This window comes from Macrotis lagotis, chromosome 8, assembly GCF_037893015.1.
Source record: "Macrotis lagotis isolate mMagLag1 chromosome 8, bilby.v1.9.chrom.fasta, whole genome shotgun sequence".
In the NCBI taxonomy this organism is placed as follows: Eukaryota; Metazoa; Chordata; class Mammalia; order Peramelemorphia; family Peramelidae; genus Macrotis; species Macrotis lagotis.
In genome coordinates this window covers 45,639,048-45,659,581 of record NC_133665.1, presented here as the reverse complement: position 1 = coordinate 45,659,581, position 20,534 = coordinate 45,639,048, and the positions used below count along the sequence as shown (strand labels likewise).

The window sequence follows — 20,534 nt, the reverse complement described above, 5'->3', positions numbered from 1 at the left end:
CCCAGGGAGGGGAAATGTGCTTTAGGACTTGCAAGTGGGAATAGAAGAGGTTATCAATGTAGAGAGGAAAAGATGGAAAGTTGAGGTGAAATTAGGTGGATTTGGAACTAGTTGAATGGTATTGGTTTGATGTCAATTTGGTGTGGGGGGGAAGTTCTAGAATGTCTCAGGGATCTATACTTCATACTATTTTGGATAAAGGCATAAATGGAGTATTTTGAATTTCCAGGTGACAGCTTGCACATTGGATGATGGAATTTATTAAATATAAAAATATCTCGAAGTCTAAAACATTGAACTGGGATTATGTGGCATTCAGTAAAAGTGTCATTTACCATTTATATGACCTTTCACCTCTCTGGGCCTCAGTTTCCTTCTCTGTAAGATGGAGAAGTTTGGACTGGATCGATTGCTTTTATAGTTCCCTTCAGCTCTAAAACTGTGACCCTATGAAGTTAAGATGTAATAAGAATACATACATCTTTGACTTATATTTTGCAAATTATCCTAACAAGTACAACATGGAGTTGGTGTGTGGATGGATAATAGTTTACATAAAAAGGGTTGGCCGTTTGAGTGAGTCCCACAATGTTATATGGCAGCCATAAAATTGATGTCATGTTAGTTTTCATAAAAAGAAAAACTGTCCAGAAGTAGGGATTTGATGGTGTAACTATATACTCTGTTCTGGTCAGAACATGTTTGAAATAATGTGTTTTGGGTGCCACATTTTTAGTAAAGAAATTGTCCAGAATAGGTCAATCAGGAGTGAATTAAATACAATTCTTGCTTTCCGTAAATTTATATAATGGAAATGTAATGTTATATAAAGAGTACTGAAAGAAATCCACATTCCAAAATATCACCTTGTTTAATTTTTTTGAACAGTATTGTGCTCAGTCTTTCCACTCCTATTTCTGCTTATTACTCTGCAACTTCCTCTCCACATACCCACCCCCCCCCCAAAAAAAAAGCCTCCAAGTGAAAGTGGAAAAATGAGACCACCACTGCCGGATTAGAGACTTGACTTAAATCCTCCTGCATAGAGAGAGAGATTTTTGTCCACTTCAGGCATCTGCCTGCCATCCAATCCTGTGTGTCTGTCTTCCATCAGTCATTCAAGTACCACCTTTTATCCCTGGTGCCAATGTGTCCTTGATCCAACCCCCTGCCTTCTTCCCTCCCTCTCTCCCCTTACATAAAGGCCTACAGACTGGATTACTTATGTAAATTGAGAACTGTCTATAACAAAGTTTATTGTAGTGAAGGGCCTCAAATATTTATCTTGGTTTCAATTAAGCAAGCATTATTATAAATGCTTACTAGTTTAAAAAGAGTCCCTGCCCTCAAGGAGCTTCCAGTTAACTGGGGAAATGCAATATGGAACAATAATAGCAAAAATAGCTATCTTATGCCACTCTTTAAGTTTTACAAAGCACTTAATATTATTTTCTTTGATTCCTATAACTAACCTCTGAGGGAGATACCACTGTTTCTCCCATTTTAGATATTTGAAACAGGATCTGAGAGCTTCCATAGTCTATAGATCACAGTGCTAGTAAATATTTGAAGCAGGATTCCTACTCTGGAGGATCATTCTACATGATGCTTCTAACAGATGGAGAAAGGAAGAACAAATTGGTCTTGATTTATTTTCTCTGCCAGTTCAAATGAGCTTTGTGACACTGGGTTAAGTCACTTAAGTTTTTTAGCCTGCTAAGTACTGTACATTTTAAACCCAAACAGTTTTGAACCACCTAGTTTTGTAAATATGTTATCCTTGGCTGCCTCTACTACAGATTGTACCACAGACTAAGGTCCTAGAATTACAGCTGGAAACTACTTTGGAAGTCATCTAGTCCAACCTCTTTGCTTTAAAATTGAGGAAAATGAAACTCTTAAAAGCCAAGTGATTGACTGACTTGTTCAAGGTAACCCAAATTAACTAGTAAATAATGGGAACCTAGGCCCACTCAAATCAAAATTGAACTGGAGTTCAAATCCAGTCCTCTTTCTAATAGCTCACATTTCGTAATATAACTACCATTTATAAGAATGCAATTATGATAATCTTCTAAGGAAGGGCAAAGATTTGTTCTTTTCTGGTCTGAACTTGTGATTCTGCCAATGTGGGGAGCTCCTGGTAGGGAAGTTCTCTGCCAAAGAACCACAATTTATATGTAACCCAAGTCCCAAAGCACATTGGTATAGTCTCTCTCTTCAGTGTGGATTATTAATAACAGTACCTCTAATAATAGCTAGCATTTATGTAGTACCAGAATTTATATATGTGACAAACACTGTACTGTTTTACAAATTTTATTGCATATGGTCCTCACAGTGACCCTGGGAAGTAGGTATTATTATTTTCCTATTTTATAGTTAAGGAAATTGAGGCAAACAGCAGTGAAAGACTTGTCCAAAGTTACACAGCTGATTGTCTGAGGTTGAATTTGAACTCGGATCTTCTTGACCCATAAGCCCAGTACTCAATGTACAGGACCACTTAACTGTCTTGTGCCTACAAGAGTGGCAAGTAGAACTGACAAGATCAGAGAGATGTGATTTTTCAGTCTTTTTGGGTTCTTTTTGTTTCTGTTTTCAAGAGAAAAGAACAATGCTAACTTCTCAGGCCTGTAAAAAAGAAGGAAGACTGGGAAGAAGATGATTTGTAGAAGCTAGATTAGGTTCTTATTCTTAGCTTGTTACTCCAGAGCCTTCAGGGAACTTCCCCTTGGGTGAGATCTGAGGTTTTTATTTTCTCTTGATTGAGCTGAATTCCCTTTCCCAATGGGAGAGCTCCTTCACTCTGTATTGCCTGGTATATATTCTCATGTATCCTTCTATTTTAATATTTGCTAGGACAAATGGTTTACCTTGTGAAACTTCATTTCTTGGAAAGGGAGTCAATCCTTTGAAATGGGATTTGGGGACCCCCGCCCCCATTTAGAAGTAATGATCAAGAGTTAATCTTCAACTTTAAAATCATATCCCCTAGACTAAGATACACACACAGACAGACCAATCGCAGCCTGATGTCCCATCTCTCTGAGGAGAGGAGAGAACCGGTCTCTGGCCTCCACCCTCCTGTTTCCAGGACATGTAGAGTCTGGTCTTGGGCTGCCGGGTCACACAGCCAGTCTGTATCCAGGTAGGACTTGGCGCTGGTCATCCTAGTCCCAAAGAAAGCCCTTTATTTATTGTACACCAGGCTGCCCCTAGGGGCCAGGATCGTCAGCCCCATTCTACAGAGGAGGGAGCGGCTCAGAAAGGTGAAGTGACTCGCTCAGAATCGCACAGCCGGACCCAGGGTCAGGGGGAAGAGAAGAAAGGGATGGAGGGGAGCGGGAGGAGAGGAAAAAAGAATCGAGGAAAAGAGAGAGAGACTGTATGTCGGGGGAGAGAGAAGCAATTCCCAGCCTGGGTCCAGCTCAGAGGCAGAACCTGCGGGGAGGCGGGCTCTCTGATTAGGGATGCTGAGGGATGAGGGCGTGCCCGCCTCCTCGCCTCTGATTGGCTCGGGTTTAAGTTTACTCGGTTGCTTAGCACCCAGGCTCAGCAACAGGCCCTTGGCTCCTGATTGGGCTTTGCCTCTGACGCGTGCGCATTAGCACCGCCTTCTCCCAGGTGCTAAAGGTGGAGATGGTGTGCTCCCCTTCCAGTGAGGGCTGTGCTGGAGCTCCCTGCTCAGAGATGTTTGATGGAGCCCTGACCCGTGAGCCCGGTGCCTCCCCGGGCTTCAGAGAGGACCAGCCTCACTGGTGTCAGCTGCTCCGCCACCTTGGTGCCCACCTGCCCCTCGATTCTCACTGGCGGCTCCGAGAGGCGGTGACCTCCCCACAAGCCACGCCCCAGCCAAACCATGGCCGCACCCAGGTTAGGGATCACCCACGGGCCTCACACTTATTGCTGAGTCCGGGGATGTCTACCCCAAGCAGGTGAAGACTTCCCCGAAAGAATGGGAGGATGAGAACAATTTATTTCAATGGCCATGAGGGTGGCTGACGCAGATGCTTCAGAGCACCATTTTCACTAAAAGTATTTGTTAATATATAATAAGTTTGTTGTTATTTTTAATGAAATAATAAACACGATACAGTCATAACAGTAATTAAAATTATATTGAATATAATCATATTATTAGGTAATACATTTTCCAAAACAAATGTTTAGTGAAAAGAGTGGCATTGCTCTATATAATTTTAAAAATCTCTTTAATATCAGGCTTAATGGAAAATAGCTGGATTCTGAAATCCTTCTACATTCAATCTTTTGTGATTTTTTTTAAACTCATTTAAGGCAACCGGGTAATATGATTTGACCAAGGTCACATGGCTAGACTATTAAGTGTCTGAAGCTGCATTTGATGTGTTATTTTGTTTGAAGTATATGAAGAAAATTTGACCTTTCATTTCATTTATTTATTTATTTAGTTTTTGCAAGGCAATGGGGGTAAGTGACTTGCACAAGATCACACAGCTAGGTAATAAGTGTCTGAGGTCTGATTTGAACTCAGGTCCTCCTGGCTCCAGATTAGTGTTCTATCCACTGGGCCACCTAGCTGCTCCTAGGTCTGCCTTTTAATAAACAATGTATCTATTATTTTGAAAATAATTTTGACTTTAAGGACCACCTGAGAGGGTCTTGGGGGCTACCAGGGGTTCTCAGATCACTTCAAGAATCTCTGGATTAGTTATCTAAGGACCATTTTAGCTCTGAATCTTGTTCTAAAGTCATCCAGGGGTTAATGAGAGAACCCTTTCCTTCTTCCACCCTCCAGGTTAGTCTTTGGTTTCCAGTTCAAAATGATGCAAATATTCCTTTAGTAAATATTTATCATTTATCACTTGCTATGGAAAACACTATGTCTGATGTGGAAGATATTACCTCAGATAAGATTTGGTCTCTTCCTTCAAGGTATTTATTTCTTATTCTGTTTTTCAAAAGTTGATGGTTTTTAAAAAAATATCTTAGGTTTTTACATCACCTTTCCTCCCAAAATTTCCCTCACCAACCTCACCTAGAGAGTCATCCCTTATAGCAAAGAACAAAAGAAAGGAAAAATGTTGGTAAAGCTAAGAAACACATCCAATAAAAATATGCCAAGTCCCATATCCTAGTCTGCTGTTTCTGCACAGAAGGGAAGAGGATGCATTGTCACATTTCTTCTAGGTCACATTTCGTCATTGAAATTACAAAGTTAAGTTTTCAATTTAGTTGTTTTTTGTTTCCCTTTGTATTGTTGTAATTGTGCTTATTATTTCCCTGATTCTGCTTACTTCACTTTGCAGCAGCACACATAATTATTCCCATTCCTTTTTTCATACACAATGAAAAAAAAACAAAGGAATTAGGTGCCTTAGATTTAAATCCAGCTCTGATTTTTTACTTTTTTTTCAATCTTAGGCAAGTCATTTAACAAAACTAGATTATTTCAAAGGTCTCTTTTAATTCTAGGTCCAGTGATTCCAGAGATGTTAGAGCTAAAAAGAGACTTTAGCATTTATCTGGTTCAAATCCCTAGGGTTTTGGGGGGGTAGGTTTTTTTTGGTCCTTTTTTATATCCATAGTTGTATAGAAACCTAGCTCAATTTCAAGTCCAGTGTTATCTCCATTTTTTCTTTTTTTTTTCCCTTTTGCAAGACAATGGGTTAAGTGACTTGCCCAAGGACACACAGCTAAGTAATTATTATGTATCTGAGGTCATTGAACTCAGGTCCTCCTGACTCCAGGATCCATGCTCTATGGACTGCACCACCTAGCTGCTCACATTTCCATTTTAAGAGGGGAAGGAAGCCCTAGTTCTCTAGGTATGGCCAGGATATAGATATGTATGTTATCTATTAATATCTATGATAATTGTATATAACATTTGTATGGACCTTTAATGTTTGTGTAGAGTTTGATTTATGTTACCTTGTTTTATCCACACATCAGTCATTTGAGGTATGTGCTATTATAATGTCAGTTGTACAGATGAAGGCAAAGAAGGTTAAGGTGAAGAGTCACACAACTAAAGTGACTGAGGCAAAATTAGAACTAAGGATTTTTCAACATCAAGTGAAGCACTCTACACTATATCTAGCTCCTTAATTTAGTGTTGAGCAGTACCAACAAGGTCTACTTGGGAGCAAATTCAGCAGTGTCTCTACTCTTCTCATTCACAAGATCATCATGTTATTTGTTCTCTGAATTCAAAGGCACTCTATGCTCTGAAATATGTTTAGAAGTGACCAAACCCCCAGAAACATTCCTTAGTTGAATACCCATTCCCCCCACCCCCACCCTCCCAAATAGGACCAAGCAAAACTCTCCCATGGGTTGGCTTGCCCATTCTCAATTTCAAACTTTAGACTCATTGGCTAAGACAAAATCATTGTTAACTGTCTTGTAATTTAGCAGAAGTATCAATAGCAATGAAAATGGAGATATTAAAACATACCAGGCTGCAAAATGAATTGCATTTGAGATTTAATTTTTCCTTCTTTCCTCTCCTTTACTGTTATCAGAAGGGAAAAGGAAGTAAAGTGATTGGACTGAGCATCCCTAGCCTAGTTCCAAGAGTTGAGGGGAGGAAAGGAGCTAACTGACCACTGCAGCATCTGGTTCTATCAATCTGCTCTCTCCAACTTTTGGCTGGTCCCAGGCCCCCCACAAATGCCTCTTTTTGGTTCCCTGCCTGATCACCCCCTCAGTTCCCAGTCTTCAGCTGCAGGAGGGAAATGTTCCCATTCCAAACTCTCTGCTGGGTTTGGCAGGAGAAGCATGAAACTAAGCATATCCATACTTCCTTCTTTTCTGGGCTTAAAAATGACTTTTTCTATGGAAAAATTTTCTCTAAAGGTCAAAAGCTCTTAGAACCTAGGGAACTATGGGTAATTTGTGTGTTTGATTCTCATCTAGACTATTGCAATTATATCCTAATTGGCCTCCCTGCCTTGTCTTTCCCCTCTCCAATCTATATTCCATATGGCTGCCAAAGAAATTTCCCTAAAGGACAGATCAGATTATTCCTCTGTTTAATAAACTCTAGAGACTCCCTTTTATTTGTAGGATAAAATGGAAACTCCTTTGTCATTTAAAGCCCTTTACAAATTGGCTTCAATCTATCATTCCATTCTTTTTACCCATCAAATTATTTCTCTTCTTGCTCTCTCATTGTTCCTTACAATATTCTTTCTCCTGTCTGCTAACTCAAGGTCATTACCTGGTTATCCCTTGTGCCTGCAAAAACAGCTAGCATTTATATAGTGATATAAGGTTTGCAAAGTATTAAAAAATATCTCATTGCTATCCCCATTTTGTCCAAAGATTATTCAGCTACCAAGACAAGATTTATACACAGCAAACAAGTCAACTAAAGAAGTCATAAATGAAACTGAGAACACTGTCCTAGCACCAGCTGTGAAGTCTTACCTCTTACAGCTAGGTATCAAAAGGTGTTTCTTCTTGGTGCCTGACAAAGCACAGGTGAACAGAAAAGAAAAAAAAACTGTTGAAGAAACTGATATTAAGTGACTTATCCAGGTTATAGAGCCAATAAATATTTAGGGTCAAATTGGAACCCAGGTCTTCCTGATGCCATCTTGGGTGCCATATTCACTATGCTACCTTGAATTTTACTTATCCCTTAAGTTCTACAACTCCACCAGGACTGAAAGCTCCTTAGAGAACACCTCATTTTTGTATTTGTGTAAGGGTAAACGTGTAGGAAGGCTTTAAATGCTATGCTAAAGAGTTTGAATTTTATCCAGTAGATAAAAGGGATCCAGTAAAGGATGTCTACTCCCTACCCCATTCAACAAATATATTTTAAATACCTACTATGTGCTCAGCCTCTTTTTTCATTTTTAGTCTTCATGAAATGTACTCTCAAGTGCTTTCCATTCTTCAGGGACACTGGGTTCCTTGCCTTTTCTCCCACTGAATACTCCATCTCTGGACTCCATGTGTTTTTCTTTCTTTCTTTCTTTCTTTCTTTCTTTCTTTCTTTCTTTCTTTCTTTCTTTCTTTCTTTCTTTCTTTCTTTCTTTCTTTCTTCCTTCCTTCCTTCCTTCCTTCCTTCCTTCCTTCCTTCCTTCCTTTCTTTCTTTCTTTCTTTCTTTCTTTCTTTCTTTCTTTTTTGGTGAGGCAGTGGGGTTAAGTGTGTAATTTAGATTTGAACTCAGCCCCCCCCCCCCCCCCCCGACTCTAGGGCAGGTGCTCTTATCTACTGAATCACCTAGCTGCATGCCCCTTTCCGTGCATATTCAATAGCTTTCCACCAAGGGGGTAACTCTATCTACCTCTTCTGTCTCCTGCCTTCCTGGGCTCCCTTCCCAAATACAATACCACCTTTTACAAGAAGCCTTTCACAATTTCCCCCTTCACACTAACATCTTCTCTCTAAGATTGTCTCTGATTTATCCCAGATATATCTTTTTTGGACTTTGTTTTTTGAGTGTTATCTCTCCATTAGACCATGAGCTTGACAGGAGAGACTAGATTTTCTTTTATTCTTTCCTTTGATTCACCATATTTTACTTCGTTCCATAGCAGACTTTTGTTTATTTGACTTTTCAGGACTATGCCTCTATCACATTTCTTTAGTCTTACCAAGTTTTTTTTTTTTAAACCATCATCTGCAATATCAATGTCTGCCACCAGAGGGAAGTACCGTATCCAACTAATAAAGCTTTTAAAACTATCAGCTCTAATCATTAAAATATAAACAACCTTTACAAGAGAGTACATTTTCACCTTAACTTCTGTATCCTGGATTCTGAAGGCTAAAAATTAGCAAAAGAAAATATAATTTTAAAAATGAAAGAAAAATAGAGGTAAATGTTAGAACCTTCTGTCTGAACCTTCTCTCCTTGGTCTTTTGTTCCCTAACCTCCTCTGCATTGCTACATACAAACAAGTGGGCTTAACTTATGCAGCCTGACTGTTTATCAGAATTTCTAGCTGGGTCTGCTACTGAATCAGCTTATTTTGTTCTCTTTTCCTTCTTTCTTCTTTTTCACCTAACTTATAAGAACCCTTTACATTTTTATTCAAAACAATTTCTGGCTATTTACTAGCAGAATTAAATACAAAATAGTAAATGATATGAAAATAAATGAAATATGAAAAATATGAAAAAATAAAAATAATTGGGAAATAGGTCATAGGATCAGAGATTTAGAGATGGAAAACTCCTTAGAGATGATTATCTTATCTAACCTGACCTCCTAATTTTATGGATGAAGAGACATTTAGGCCCATAAGATGATCTTCCCAAGGTCACACAGAAAGAGTAGGAAGCAGAGCTGAGATTCAAATCAAGTTGCTCAGATTTCCCCTACTGCCTGCTACTGAGTCACAACATTGAAGAGAAGAAGAGGAAGGAAGAAAGAAGGAGAAAGAGGAGAAGGAGAAGGAGAAGGAAGAGGGGAAGGAGGAGGAGGAAGAGAAGGATGAGGATAGAGAAGGAAGAGGAAGAGGCAGAGGAGAAGAAAGAGAGAGAGAGAGAGAGAGAGAGAGAGAGAGAGAGAGAGAGAGAGAGAGAAAGAGAGAGAGAGAGAGAGAGAGAGAGAGAGAAAGAGAGAGAGAGAGAGAGAGAGAGAGAGAGAGAGAGAGAGAGAGAGAGAGAGAGAAAGGAAAAAGAAAGAAGGAAAGAAAAAGAGGTGAAGGAAGGGGCAGAGGAGGTGGGGAAAGAAGAAAAGGAAAGGAAAAAAAAAATGTCATTCAGTGAGACAAGTATGTCCCTACACAGTGTCTGCTTTGCTGCCTCTATCAGAGACAGAGTTCTGAAGCAGACAAAACATAAGTCATGGGGGCTCTTCTCATTGGTCTGTAATAACAACTTGCTAATGAAAAGACTATTATTTGTAAACATGACTAATATTCCTGGACTCCCCTGAGCTGATTATTTTTTCAGGAGTGATGATTTTTCTGCTCATTCACATTCTTGAAATTAGGCTTCCTTACTACCGACAATGTAAAGGACAGATTACTGGAAATGAGATGAGAAGTAAAGTGAAGTGGTAGATAAAAGGAGGAAGCTTAGTTAGGTAGGAAGAAACCAGTTTTTATGACCAATTATGTCTGATACTAGATGAATGAGGCACATAGAGATCAGCAGTATATTTATGTCTTTCTGAGATTTCCTCCATATGACACCAGGCCACCACAAATTCAATTCAATATGACATATTCATGCATGTATGTCTGCATGTGCTAATATGTATACAAACATGTATCTAATAATATATATTTGCATGCATATATATATTTCAAACTTGTGTTTTCATCTGAATTGGGAACTTTCAGTGGACAGAATTCCTTCATTGATATGGGCTAGAAATTCAAATGTTATATAAAGTTTCTTAGGGGACTTACCTGCCTACAGGTAATTGATTGGTACTGATAAAGTGAGGAATATTTACACCCATATCTTCCTAACTCCAAGACTGGCTCTCTATCCGTTATGTCACACTGCTTCTTATGGACTTATTGATACAAGGATATTAAGATAATTCGAATGGGTTAGCCAAGATGTATATTACTGTTTCTGAGACTTTGCTTTGGCTTTTAGAGGCTTAATTGTCTATCCTTGGCCTTTTCATTAAAGATCATATCCCCTTGGTTAATAGATAGCATCCAGCAGATGTAACCACTCCTTTTCTTTGCCTCCTCTCCAACAGTGTTCCTATTGAAGATCAGGCAATTAGTTTTCTTATTTATTTATTTATTTATTTATTTATTTATTTATCTATTCATTCATTCATTCATTCATTCATTCATCTATCTATTTGCTTTTTTATTTATTTGTTCATTCATTCACTTATTTATTTATTCATTCATTTATGTATTTGTTTATTTATTTATTTATGTTTGTTCATTCATTCATTTATTTGTTTGTTAATTTATTAATCTATCTATCCATTTATTTATTCATTCATACATTTATTTATTTATTTGTTCATTCGTTTATTTATTTATTTTGGGGATTTGCAAGGCAATGGGGTTAAGTGACTTGCCCAATGTCACACAGCTCGGTAGTTATTAAATGTCTGAGGTCAGATTTGAACTCAGGTCATCCTGACTCTAGGGTCAGTGCTCTATCCATTGCACCATCTAGCTGCCCCCAGTGTTCTCTTATTGGAGAAAATAATGCAATGTAAAAAAGCATTTATTAAATGTTTTCTATGACTGATGCTGAGTGAGATGAGCAGAACCAGAAAAACACTGTACATCCTAACAGTAACATGGGGGTGATGATCACCCCTGATGGACTTGCTCATTCCATCAGTGCAACAATCAGGGACAATTTGGGGCTGTCTGCAATGGAGAATGCCATCTGTATCCAGAGAAAGAACTGTGGAGTTTGAACAAAGACAAAGGATCATTAACTTTAATTTAGGGAAAAACCCTGATATCTTATTGTCTGATCTTGCTATCACTTATACTTTATGTTTCTTCCTTAAGGATATGATTTCTCTCTCATCACATTCAATTTGGACCAGTGTATACCATGAAAACAATGTAAAGACTGGCAAATTGCCTTCTGGGGACTGGGGGGAGGGAAGTAAGGTTAGGAGAAAAAAATTGTAAAACTCAAAATAAAATCTTTAAGAAAAAATTGTTTTCTATGTAGAGTATTGAGTTAGGTGTATCTTATATCTGACATAAAGCTTAGTCTAATGAAGAATAGAACCCATTCATTGGTAATTATGATGCACATTATTATACAATAAGCATATGAGGTCCTTTTCAAAAAAGGGTTGTCTCTGAAGAGGAAGGTTATTAGTAACTGAGAGAAATCTGGAAGTCTCCCTGAAGAATGTGGCATTAGATCTTCTGGGCTACATTGCCCAATATAAAACCTTGTCAAGGGCTGTGTTAAGGGTTAAGCTGATCTGTTATGTTACAAATTGGCACATGTGCTCACCTATTCTTTCATTTTCTGGATCTGTGAGGGGTGCACATGAATGGGCTTTGAGGACCACATGTGGGGATCAGACACATCCGAAAGGATGGGTAAAAATTTAAAGTGGAGAATGGGGAAGTATTGCAACCATAGGGAACAACCTGAACAAGAACCTAGAAGTGTGCAAATACAGGTATGACAGAAGCAGATTTTCCTGGAAGAGTAGACTACATGGAGAGAGACTAATGTAAAGTTGGAAATTAGGTAAGTTTTGGAAGTTAAATCTCAGGTAGAAGAATTTGAATTTTACTTGACAGTCATTAGAAAATTAATGAAGGTTTTACATACAAAAGTGACATGACTGGTTCTGGGGGTGATCTAGCAGTGGTACCCAGGATAGATTAGAGTGGGGAAGACAGTAGATAGATGATCAACAAGATGGCTATCTTTTAGTCTGTATAGGTGAAAATGAGGTCATGCACTAGGATGTTGAGAATGGGAACAGGAATGAGAAGGATTCAGGAGATGATTCAGAGATGGAACTAATAAGATTTGGTTAACTGATTTCATTGGAAAGGAGAGGGGAAAGTCAATGATAATCATTAGGGTATGAACATAGGAGATCAATTGAATGGTGTTACCATGAACAGACTGTGAAATTAGGAGGAAGGAAGGACCTTAGGAGTAAAGGCAATGAGCTCATTTTAGACATAATTCTTATTTCTATAAACAATATTTTTGTAGTTATATTCATATAATTCCCATGTGTGTTTTGGTAAATGAACTACCAGATATTCCAGTTTTTGCTGATAATATATAAAAAGTAGGTGATCTTTGAGAGTTTATGTCCTGCTATTTTGTTAAAGTTATCAATATTTCCCATAAATTTTAGTTGGATCTCTAGGATTTGCTAGAGATTCATATAATCTTCAAACATCTTTTATTTTGTTTCTTTTTTTGTCTGTGCTTATTTCTTTAATTTGTCTTATTTCTATAATTAGTATTTATTAGACTTATATCAAGTAACAGGAGTGATGATAGACATCTTTCTTTTATCTTGATCCTATTGGAAAGGCATCTAGCATTTTCTACTGTAACGCAAACCCCAAAGCTCATGGGTATGAAACTCTCTCTTTACTGGTGGAGATCAATGCCCTGAATCTGGGGAGTGGAGGAGAGGGAGAAATAACTATAGGGGATTGGGGGAGAGGTGTGAAGATTAGGTTAGGAGAGGTCTTCTCTTCAGTTACTTCAGGCTCTGTAGTCTATAGGAAGATATGGGTGTAAGTAAGTATTCCTCACTTTATCAATAGAAGATGGATGAGACCAACCCCACTTCAGATTGCTGAAGGGAAGAAATATATATATACAATGATTCTTTGCTATCAATATCTGTATCATATATATATATATATTTATTATTTGTTATGTATGTTCATTATGGAATTGGTATTTGGTGGGAAAAGGCTCATTCGTTGTATGTTAAACTTGGGGGTTCTCCTTTCCCCGTTAATAAATTAGTTTGTCCTGGAAAATTGTATTCTTTACAATAAAGAGATTTAAGGGAGCAAGGAGAGAGATATGATTCTAGCTTGGACCCCTTTCTCTAGGGAAAGCAGAGCAGTGGCTTCTGACCCCAACTTCCTCTTCCCTACTTGAAAGGAATTAAAGTGTCCCTTGGAATAGAGTATGGGGAGAAGAGGCTAGAGATGTCTGATGAAGAATAGACCTTCAGAGTCATACTTTGATACTCCCATGATACAAGCACGGACAGTCTCACTACAATTCATTATAGATAATACCAGTGTTTTGTTTTATAAAAGCTGATTTATTATTATTCTTTAAATTTTTAAAAAACATAAATGAGTATTGTATTTTTCAGACTTTCTACATCTATTGACATGGCATATTATTTTTGTTATTATTGTGATCTATCATGTTTGTAATTTTCCTAATATTCAGTTAATCCTATATTACTGGTAGTGGTCTAACATGATCATAATTTAATTTATCTTTTTAATATATTCTTGTAGACTTTTCTGGTATTCAATTTTTTTGCATCTATATTTATTACAGATAGTGGCTTAGAGTTTTGTTTCTCTAACTTATCTATTTCTAGTTTATAAATCAGGATCATACTATTTATTTCATCAAAGAATTTTGGAAGAATGCCATCTTTCCCTATTTTTTCAAGTAATTATTATAAAATTGGAATTAATTGCTGTTTGGATGTCTGATAGAATTTTCTTGTAAAAACATTTGATTCTATAGAGTTTGGTGCTTTTTTTCTGAAACTTCATCTGACTTAATCCATTCTTTTTTTTCTTATTTTGAGTTATTTAAATTCTCTGTTTCTTGTTCTGATAATCTAGGTGTTTTGTATTTTTGTAAATATTTCCTCATTTTGCTTGTTATTTTTCTGGCATATAATTAGACAAAATATTTTTCAAAATAAAACCTGGTTGATTTTTTTTTTTTGCAAGGCAACAGGGCTAAGTGACTTGTCCAAGATATAGAGTTAGGCAATTACTAAGTGTCTGAGGACAGATCTGAACCCAGGTCCTCTTGATTCCAGGGCTGGTGTTCTATCCACTGTGACACCTAGCTGCCCCACTCCCTGGTAGATGTTTTTATTTACACATCACTCAAGCTTCCCCTTGCATCCTTCTTCCCCCCAACTCAGACATTTCTTAAATTTTTTTTCCTTGCCAGGCAATGGGGTTAAATGACTTGTCCAATGTCACACAGCTAAGTAAGTATTAAGTGTCTGAGCCCAAATTTGAACTCAGATCCTCCTAACTCCAGGGCCAGTGCTCTATCCACTGTGCCATCTAATTGCCCCTACGATAATTTTTTAAAGAAAAAATAAAAAGAGGATGAGAAAAAATTCAGCAAACCCAATTAATATATTAAAAAAATCTTTACAGTTTATGCAATGCTTCACAATATATCCCCTCCTCTTCCCTCTGCAAAGGAATAGAGGGAGCTGTCTTCTTATATTTCCCCTTTGAGTCAAGTTGTTCTTTGTATTTTGACAACATTCATTTTTATGGTCTTATGGTGGTTTGCTCTGTATTGAATATATAGATAATTTCATGTGTATACTTTGCTTTTTGTTTTGCTATACATTCAAATTGTTGTAATCATTGTTTATTGTTTTCTTCACACTACTTCACTTTCCAGCAGTTCATATAATTTTTACTTTTTCTCTGTATTCAGCCATTCATCCTTTTTTCTTAAAGCCCAGTAATTGAATGCATTCATATGCCATAATTTGTTTAACCATTCCAGTTGAATATTTATTGTCTCCAGTTCCTTGCAACCACAAAAAGTGCCACTAAAAATTATATATATATATATATATATATATATACAGATACTTTCTGTTTATCAATGACCTCCTTGGGTAATGAGTAGAAGTGGAATCTCTTCACAAAGATAGGGATATTTTAGCCATTTTATTTGCATAATTCCAATTTATGTACCTAATGTGTAACTCCATCAACAAGGTATTAGAGTAGCTGTTTTTTCCTATATCCTCCAACATTTTAGACAAAATAATTTCTTATAATTTTCTTTAATTACTCTTCATTTGTTGTAAGTACTCCTTTTTCATGTTTAATATTGGTGATTTGTTTTAATTATGTGAATTTTTATCTTTGAATTATATTTCTTGTAAAAAGTGGATTCTGCTAATCTTATATACTACTCTTCTCTTTTTTATGAGTGAATTCATCTCATTTACCTTCACTTTTATCATTGTTAATTTATATATATTTCTCTCTCACATCCTCTTATATTGTTTTATTCATTTCCTCACAATCTTTTCTTTACAAAGAAGCAGTGAATGATGAAAGAAATGGAAGTGATCTTTTGCTACTCTCCACCCCTCTCTTTCTTTAGCAAGCCCAACTCCTGCTCTATTTCTTATATTTTCCTTTTTTCTCTTTTTAATTTCTCATTAAGAAGGACTTGCAAAAACTGTAGTTTTGAGGGTTTTTTCCCTATTTGTGACTATTCTCTCTCTGATTATATCATCCCTCTTATTCCCATCTGCTGCCTGTTTCCATGCTGAGTTGAATGTATTTCTGTGCCAAACTTTGTATATGGGTATTCAATTCTTCCTTATCTGGTTTAGACAAGAGTGAGGCCATTTGCTCCTAGTTCCCCTTTTCTTAAATATTCCATTTATGTGAAGTAACACATTTCTCCTTTTTCTTCCTCATTTCTTCCCTATTATATGACTTTTCTTCTTCATTTTCTTTCCTTTCCTAAATTCCCCCCCCCAAAAAACCAAAAAACAAACCACAACCAAAATCACTTCCAGACTCTGTGTTTATCTTACTTATCTTCTTCTGTGATACTTAAATACATATCAGAATTCTGAAGGGACACTGTCTATTCTCTCCATTAGAATATAAATACTTTATCATTGTTTTGCCAGGTCTATCTGCTCAAATGTATTTCTATGTCTGGATTTCTATTGTTCTTTGTATTTCAAAGTTTCTATTCCACTCTGGCCTTTTCCTCAGGAATTTTAAAGTCTTTGGTTAAAAATCCATTTTCCCTCATTTTCAGTGTTGTTATTTTTTTTTAGGTTTTTGTAAGGCAAATGGGGTTAAGTGGCTTGCCCAGGGCCACACAGCTAGGTAATTATTAAGTGTCTGAGACCGGATTTGAACCTAGGTACTCCTGACTCCAGGGCCGGTGCTTTATCTACTGTGCCACCTAGCCGCCCCAGTGTTGTTATTTTTTTGGTTGAGTCTAGCTCTTTTAATCTTTGCCTTTTGGAACACTATCTTTTAAGATTTATCTTTTTTCAGAATATTTGCTTCTTAAGTCTTGTGTGATTTTTGACTAGGTTCCGTGATACTTGAACTCTTGGTATGCTTGTAGTATTCATCCTTGACTTCTGTTATGGGAGTGTGGTACATGTGCAGATACCATCAGCTTGCTAAGAGTGTGATGATGATGATATGTAAGGGAAGGGCCTTGGAAAAATGAACTGTGAAGCATGAATAGGCATTCTATAACTGATTTTGGTTAGCTAACCATTTATTGAAAAAGAGACTGTGGAGGTATTTTAAAAGCTCAGTCAATTTCTGTTACTTTTCCTTGACCTCAGAGCCCTTGGAAATGAAGCCCATGACTTCGATAACTTGGAATGTCCTTAGGACTCAGCATCCTATTAGAGAGCTCTAGGGACTCTCATGCAATGTCACCATCCTGATGTAGTTCATAGAACAGTTCTCATGAACTTTGAGAAATCAGCTATACCTACCTTGTAAAAGGATAGATTAAAAAAAAAAACAAAATAACAAATTTGTTTTAGGACTCCTAAAGAAAATATAAATCCTGTGATTTAGGGACTCAGATACCAGGAATGTCAACAAAGCAAGGACCAGGAAAGGGCTTGGGGCATTTGTGCCAAATCAGAGTGAGCCCTGAGTCTGTAAATAATTACTGCTGGTGTTCTTCATAGATTTGGCCAATACATAGAGACCAGAAGCTGGAGATAAATATTTTGTGGAATTATATGGACTTTACCAAGGAGCAGAGGGCCTATTGTTTATGGTCAGGGTGGGAAATATGCCCACTTTCATAGTATGACATTTTAGTTTGAAATTTCTCTATCTGGGCTTTGCAGTTTCCTCTCCTGTAATATAATGGGATTAATTTAATTAGATCTTTAAAGACCCTTCTAGCTATAATTCTATGGTCTTATATTCTAATAAACCAACAAAGGAGAGCATTGTTTGTTCGTATACTAACATAATGGTGACATGTGCTCTATAAAAACAGTAGCATAGAACTGTTTTTACCTCCTCCCCCTTTCTACTTTTTCATTCTTTGTTGCAAGGGATGACTCACTGACTGAAGAAGGAGGTATATATTCAGAAATTAAGGCAATAAAAACAAGACATCAATAAAAAAAAACTTTAAAACTCAGAGAGATATCAAACAGAATACTTAATTATAAATCAAATACTTTCAAATAAAAAGTACATTGGTAAATATTTAAGAAAAATGTAGCATATTCATGAACACCCTGTGGTGCAGATTGTAATTGTTTTTCCCCCAAGGAAAAGAAAGCTCTAAGTCTTATGCAATCAGTGATGAATAGAACATAGTGTCCTGGGATCTTCAGCAGATTGTTTAAATTTTTCATTTAGGATGGAAAGACTTACACAGTTTGAAATTTGGGAGGCTTAAAAATTTCTTCTCACAGAAGTTCCTTCAAATGATTCCTTTTCACTTAAAAAAAAAAAAGGCAGTCTTATGTATTGGGTAGAGTGATGTCTTCAAAGTCAGAAAGACCTGGATTCAGGTCCCAGCTTTGAGGTATACTAGCTTGTGTGACCCAAGTCTAGTAACTTTACTTCTCCAGGTACTAAGATAAGAAGTTGCAGAGAAGGTGCTGACCCACACTGGTAGTGGAAATTTCCTCCCTTGGAAGCACTTCTCTATAACTCCATCTCCTCACATATGGAATGAGATGGGGCAGTCATGTTAGTACATTATTGATTTTACTTATTTGTAAATAAAGTCCTTAAGGAAAGGAGAGGTGATAAAGGTCTAGGAAATTCCTTTAAATAGAGATCCAAGCCATACACTAATGGAATATAAGAAGTCACTTCTCCTCTCTATTTCCTCTCTACCTGCCAAAGGAATAAGGAAGATTGTTTTTGGTAAATTGTAGGAATAGCCTCATTATTTGTTTTATCTTGACTTTAAACCAGGTTTCATTATAAGATTATAGGTTTAAACCTGGAAGAGACCTTGGAGGTACTCTGGGCTGACCCCCTTATTTTGCAGACAAATGTGGAAACTGAAGTCTGGAAAGACTATTCAGGTTACAGGATCAGGGCTTCTGACTGCACTTTGGAGCAGAGTCTAGCTCACATCTTGGGCTTCTGACAATTTCTGATTATCATTCATCATTAAACATGTCCCCTGTTTATATTTTTTGACTTTTCTGTTATATCTCAGCATAAATATTCATGTATGAGAAGCCCAAATTTGTGTTTGAATTATTTCTACACCAGGCAAGTATGGTTATTATTAAACTTACACACACACACACACACACACACACACACACACATATGTGTGTGTATATATATATATATATATATATATATATATATATATATATATATACATATATATTTGGGAAAGGATTTCTTTAAAAAATAAAACAACTCAGGGCATTTAGTGGATAGAACACTACCCCTGAAGTCAAATCTATCCTCAGACACTTGCTAGCTGTGTTTTTCTGGGCAAACTTCTTAACCTGACTGCCTCAAAAGAAATCCACACACAGAAAATCAACCACAAGAAAACATGATATACTCTATAGAAAGCACCTTTTGGGGAGTTAGAGAAAGATCCTAAGTATTATGCTCTATATAGAATTTGTTAGGGAGCAGGCAATGATTTGCCAGAACATGAAATTTCTAGAGTTGGCATTTATTAATATTAGGGACTATTGTATATAGGAGCACTGTAAATTATCTTCACCTGGTGTCCTTGAGCACCAGAGCCTTATCTTACTAAGTGCCATGGGAGTGGGAGTGGATTAGAGACTGGGAAGGTATTTAAGCACTGGTACTTGATTCAATAAAGGGAGTACTTGTAGACCCGGGAGACCTTGGTGTATAGGGAGAACTTGTCTCTCTTGTCTCCCACCCCTCTGATGTTCACTTGGGGAGGATTGAGGGAGTCCAGAAAAGGGACTCAAGATTCTGGAACAGGGACTCAACAGTTAATATAGGAAAAAAGTTTTCTCCCTTCTCTAGAATCAAACTTCCACCTCTCCTTTAAAGAAGTACCTAGAGTTACAACTTGCTTCACCTCACTGCCACACAATTTTTCCAAAATATGCAATAATGTTGCATAATTACATAGTTTGATGGATTCTAGGTTTCCTTATTACCTCTTTATTTTGTGTATTTTGTTCATGTCTTTTTTTTCTCTTTCTTTTTTTAATTTTTTTTTTGCAAGGCAAATGGGGTTAAGTGGCTTGCCCAAGGCCACACAGCTAGGTAATTATTAAGTGTTTGAGACCATATTTGAACCCAGGTACTCCTGACTCCAGGGCTGGTGCTTTCTCCACTGTGCCACCTAACTACCCCTTTCTTTTTTTCTCTTATTTTTTTTATTCTGAACTTAACTCTAAATAAATTTAACATTTCCATATAAATTGTGGTACAGAAGGAGGATTATATATGAAAAAGCCAATTTGTTATGTAGAGCTTACAAAGTCTTTTAAATTATATAAAAAAATTCAACATATAAGTTTCAAAGCTGTCCTTGGTAAATTCCTTCTGGCCTCCCTTCTGTTCTCTTCTAATTTGGGGGGGGGGTAGGGAGAAACCTATCCCCAATTGACCTTATCCCTCCCTCCTTCCCATATTGGAAAAAAATGAAACAAAACAAAACCCTCTAAGAAATATATTCACATATTGACTATATTAAAAAATACTTGTCTCTTTTAACATCCATGAGCAAGATCATCCAGATAACCTCATTAATGATTTGGAATCCCTCTTCTCTTTGGAATTTATACAAGACATCTTCCATGATTATGGCAAATACCTTTAGCAATTCTTTATCACCTTAATATTCAGGATCCTTGAAC

The 20,534-nt window shown here is 36.9% G+C and overlaps 1 protein-coding gene across 1 annotated transcript in view; it reads right to left on the bottom strand.

The window, feature by feature from the left end:
- GRID2IP (Grid2 interacting protein) overlaps window positions 1–20,534 on the bottom strand; it is an 898,914-nt gene that overhangs the window by 272,892 nt on the left and 605,488 nt on the right. The gene's annotated exons all lie outside the window — the stretch shown is intronic.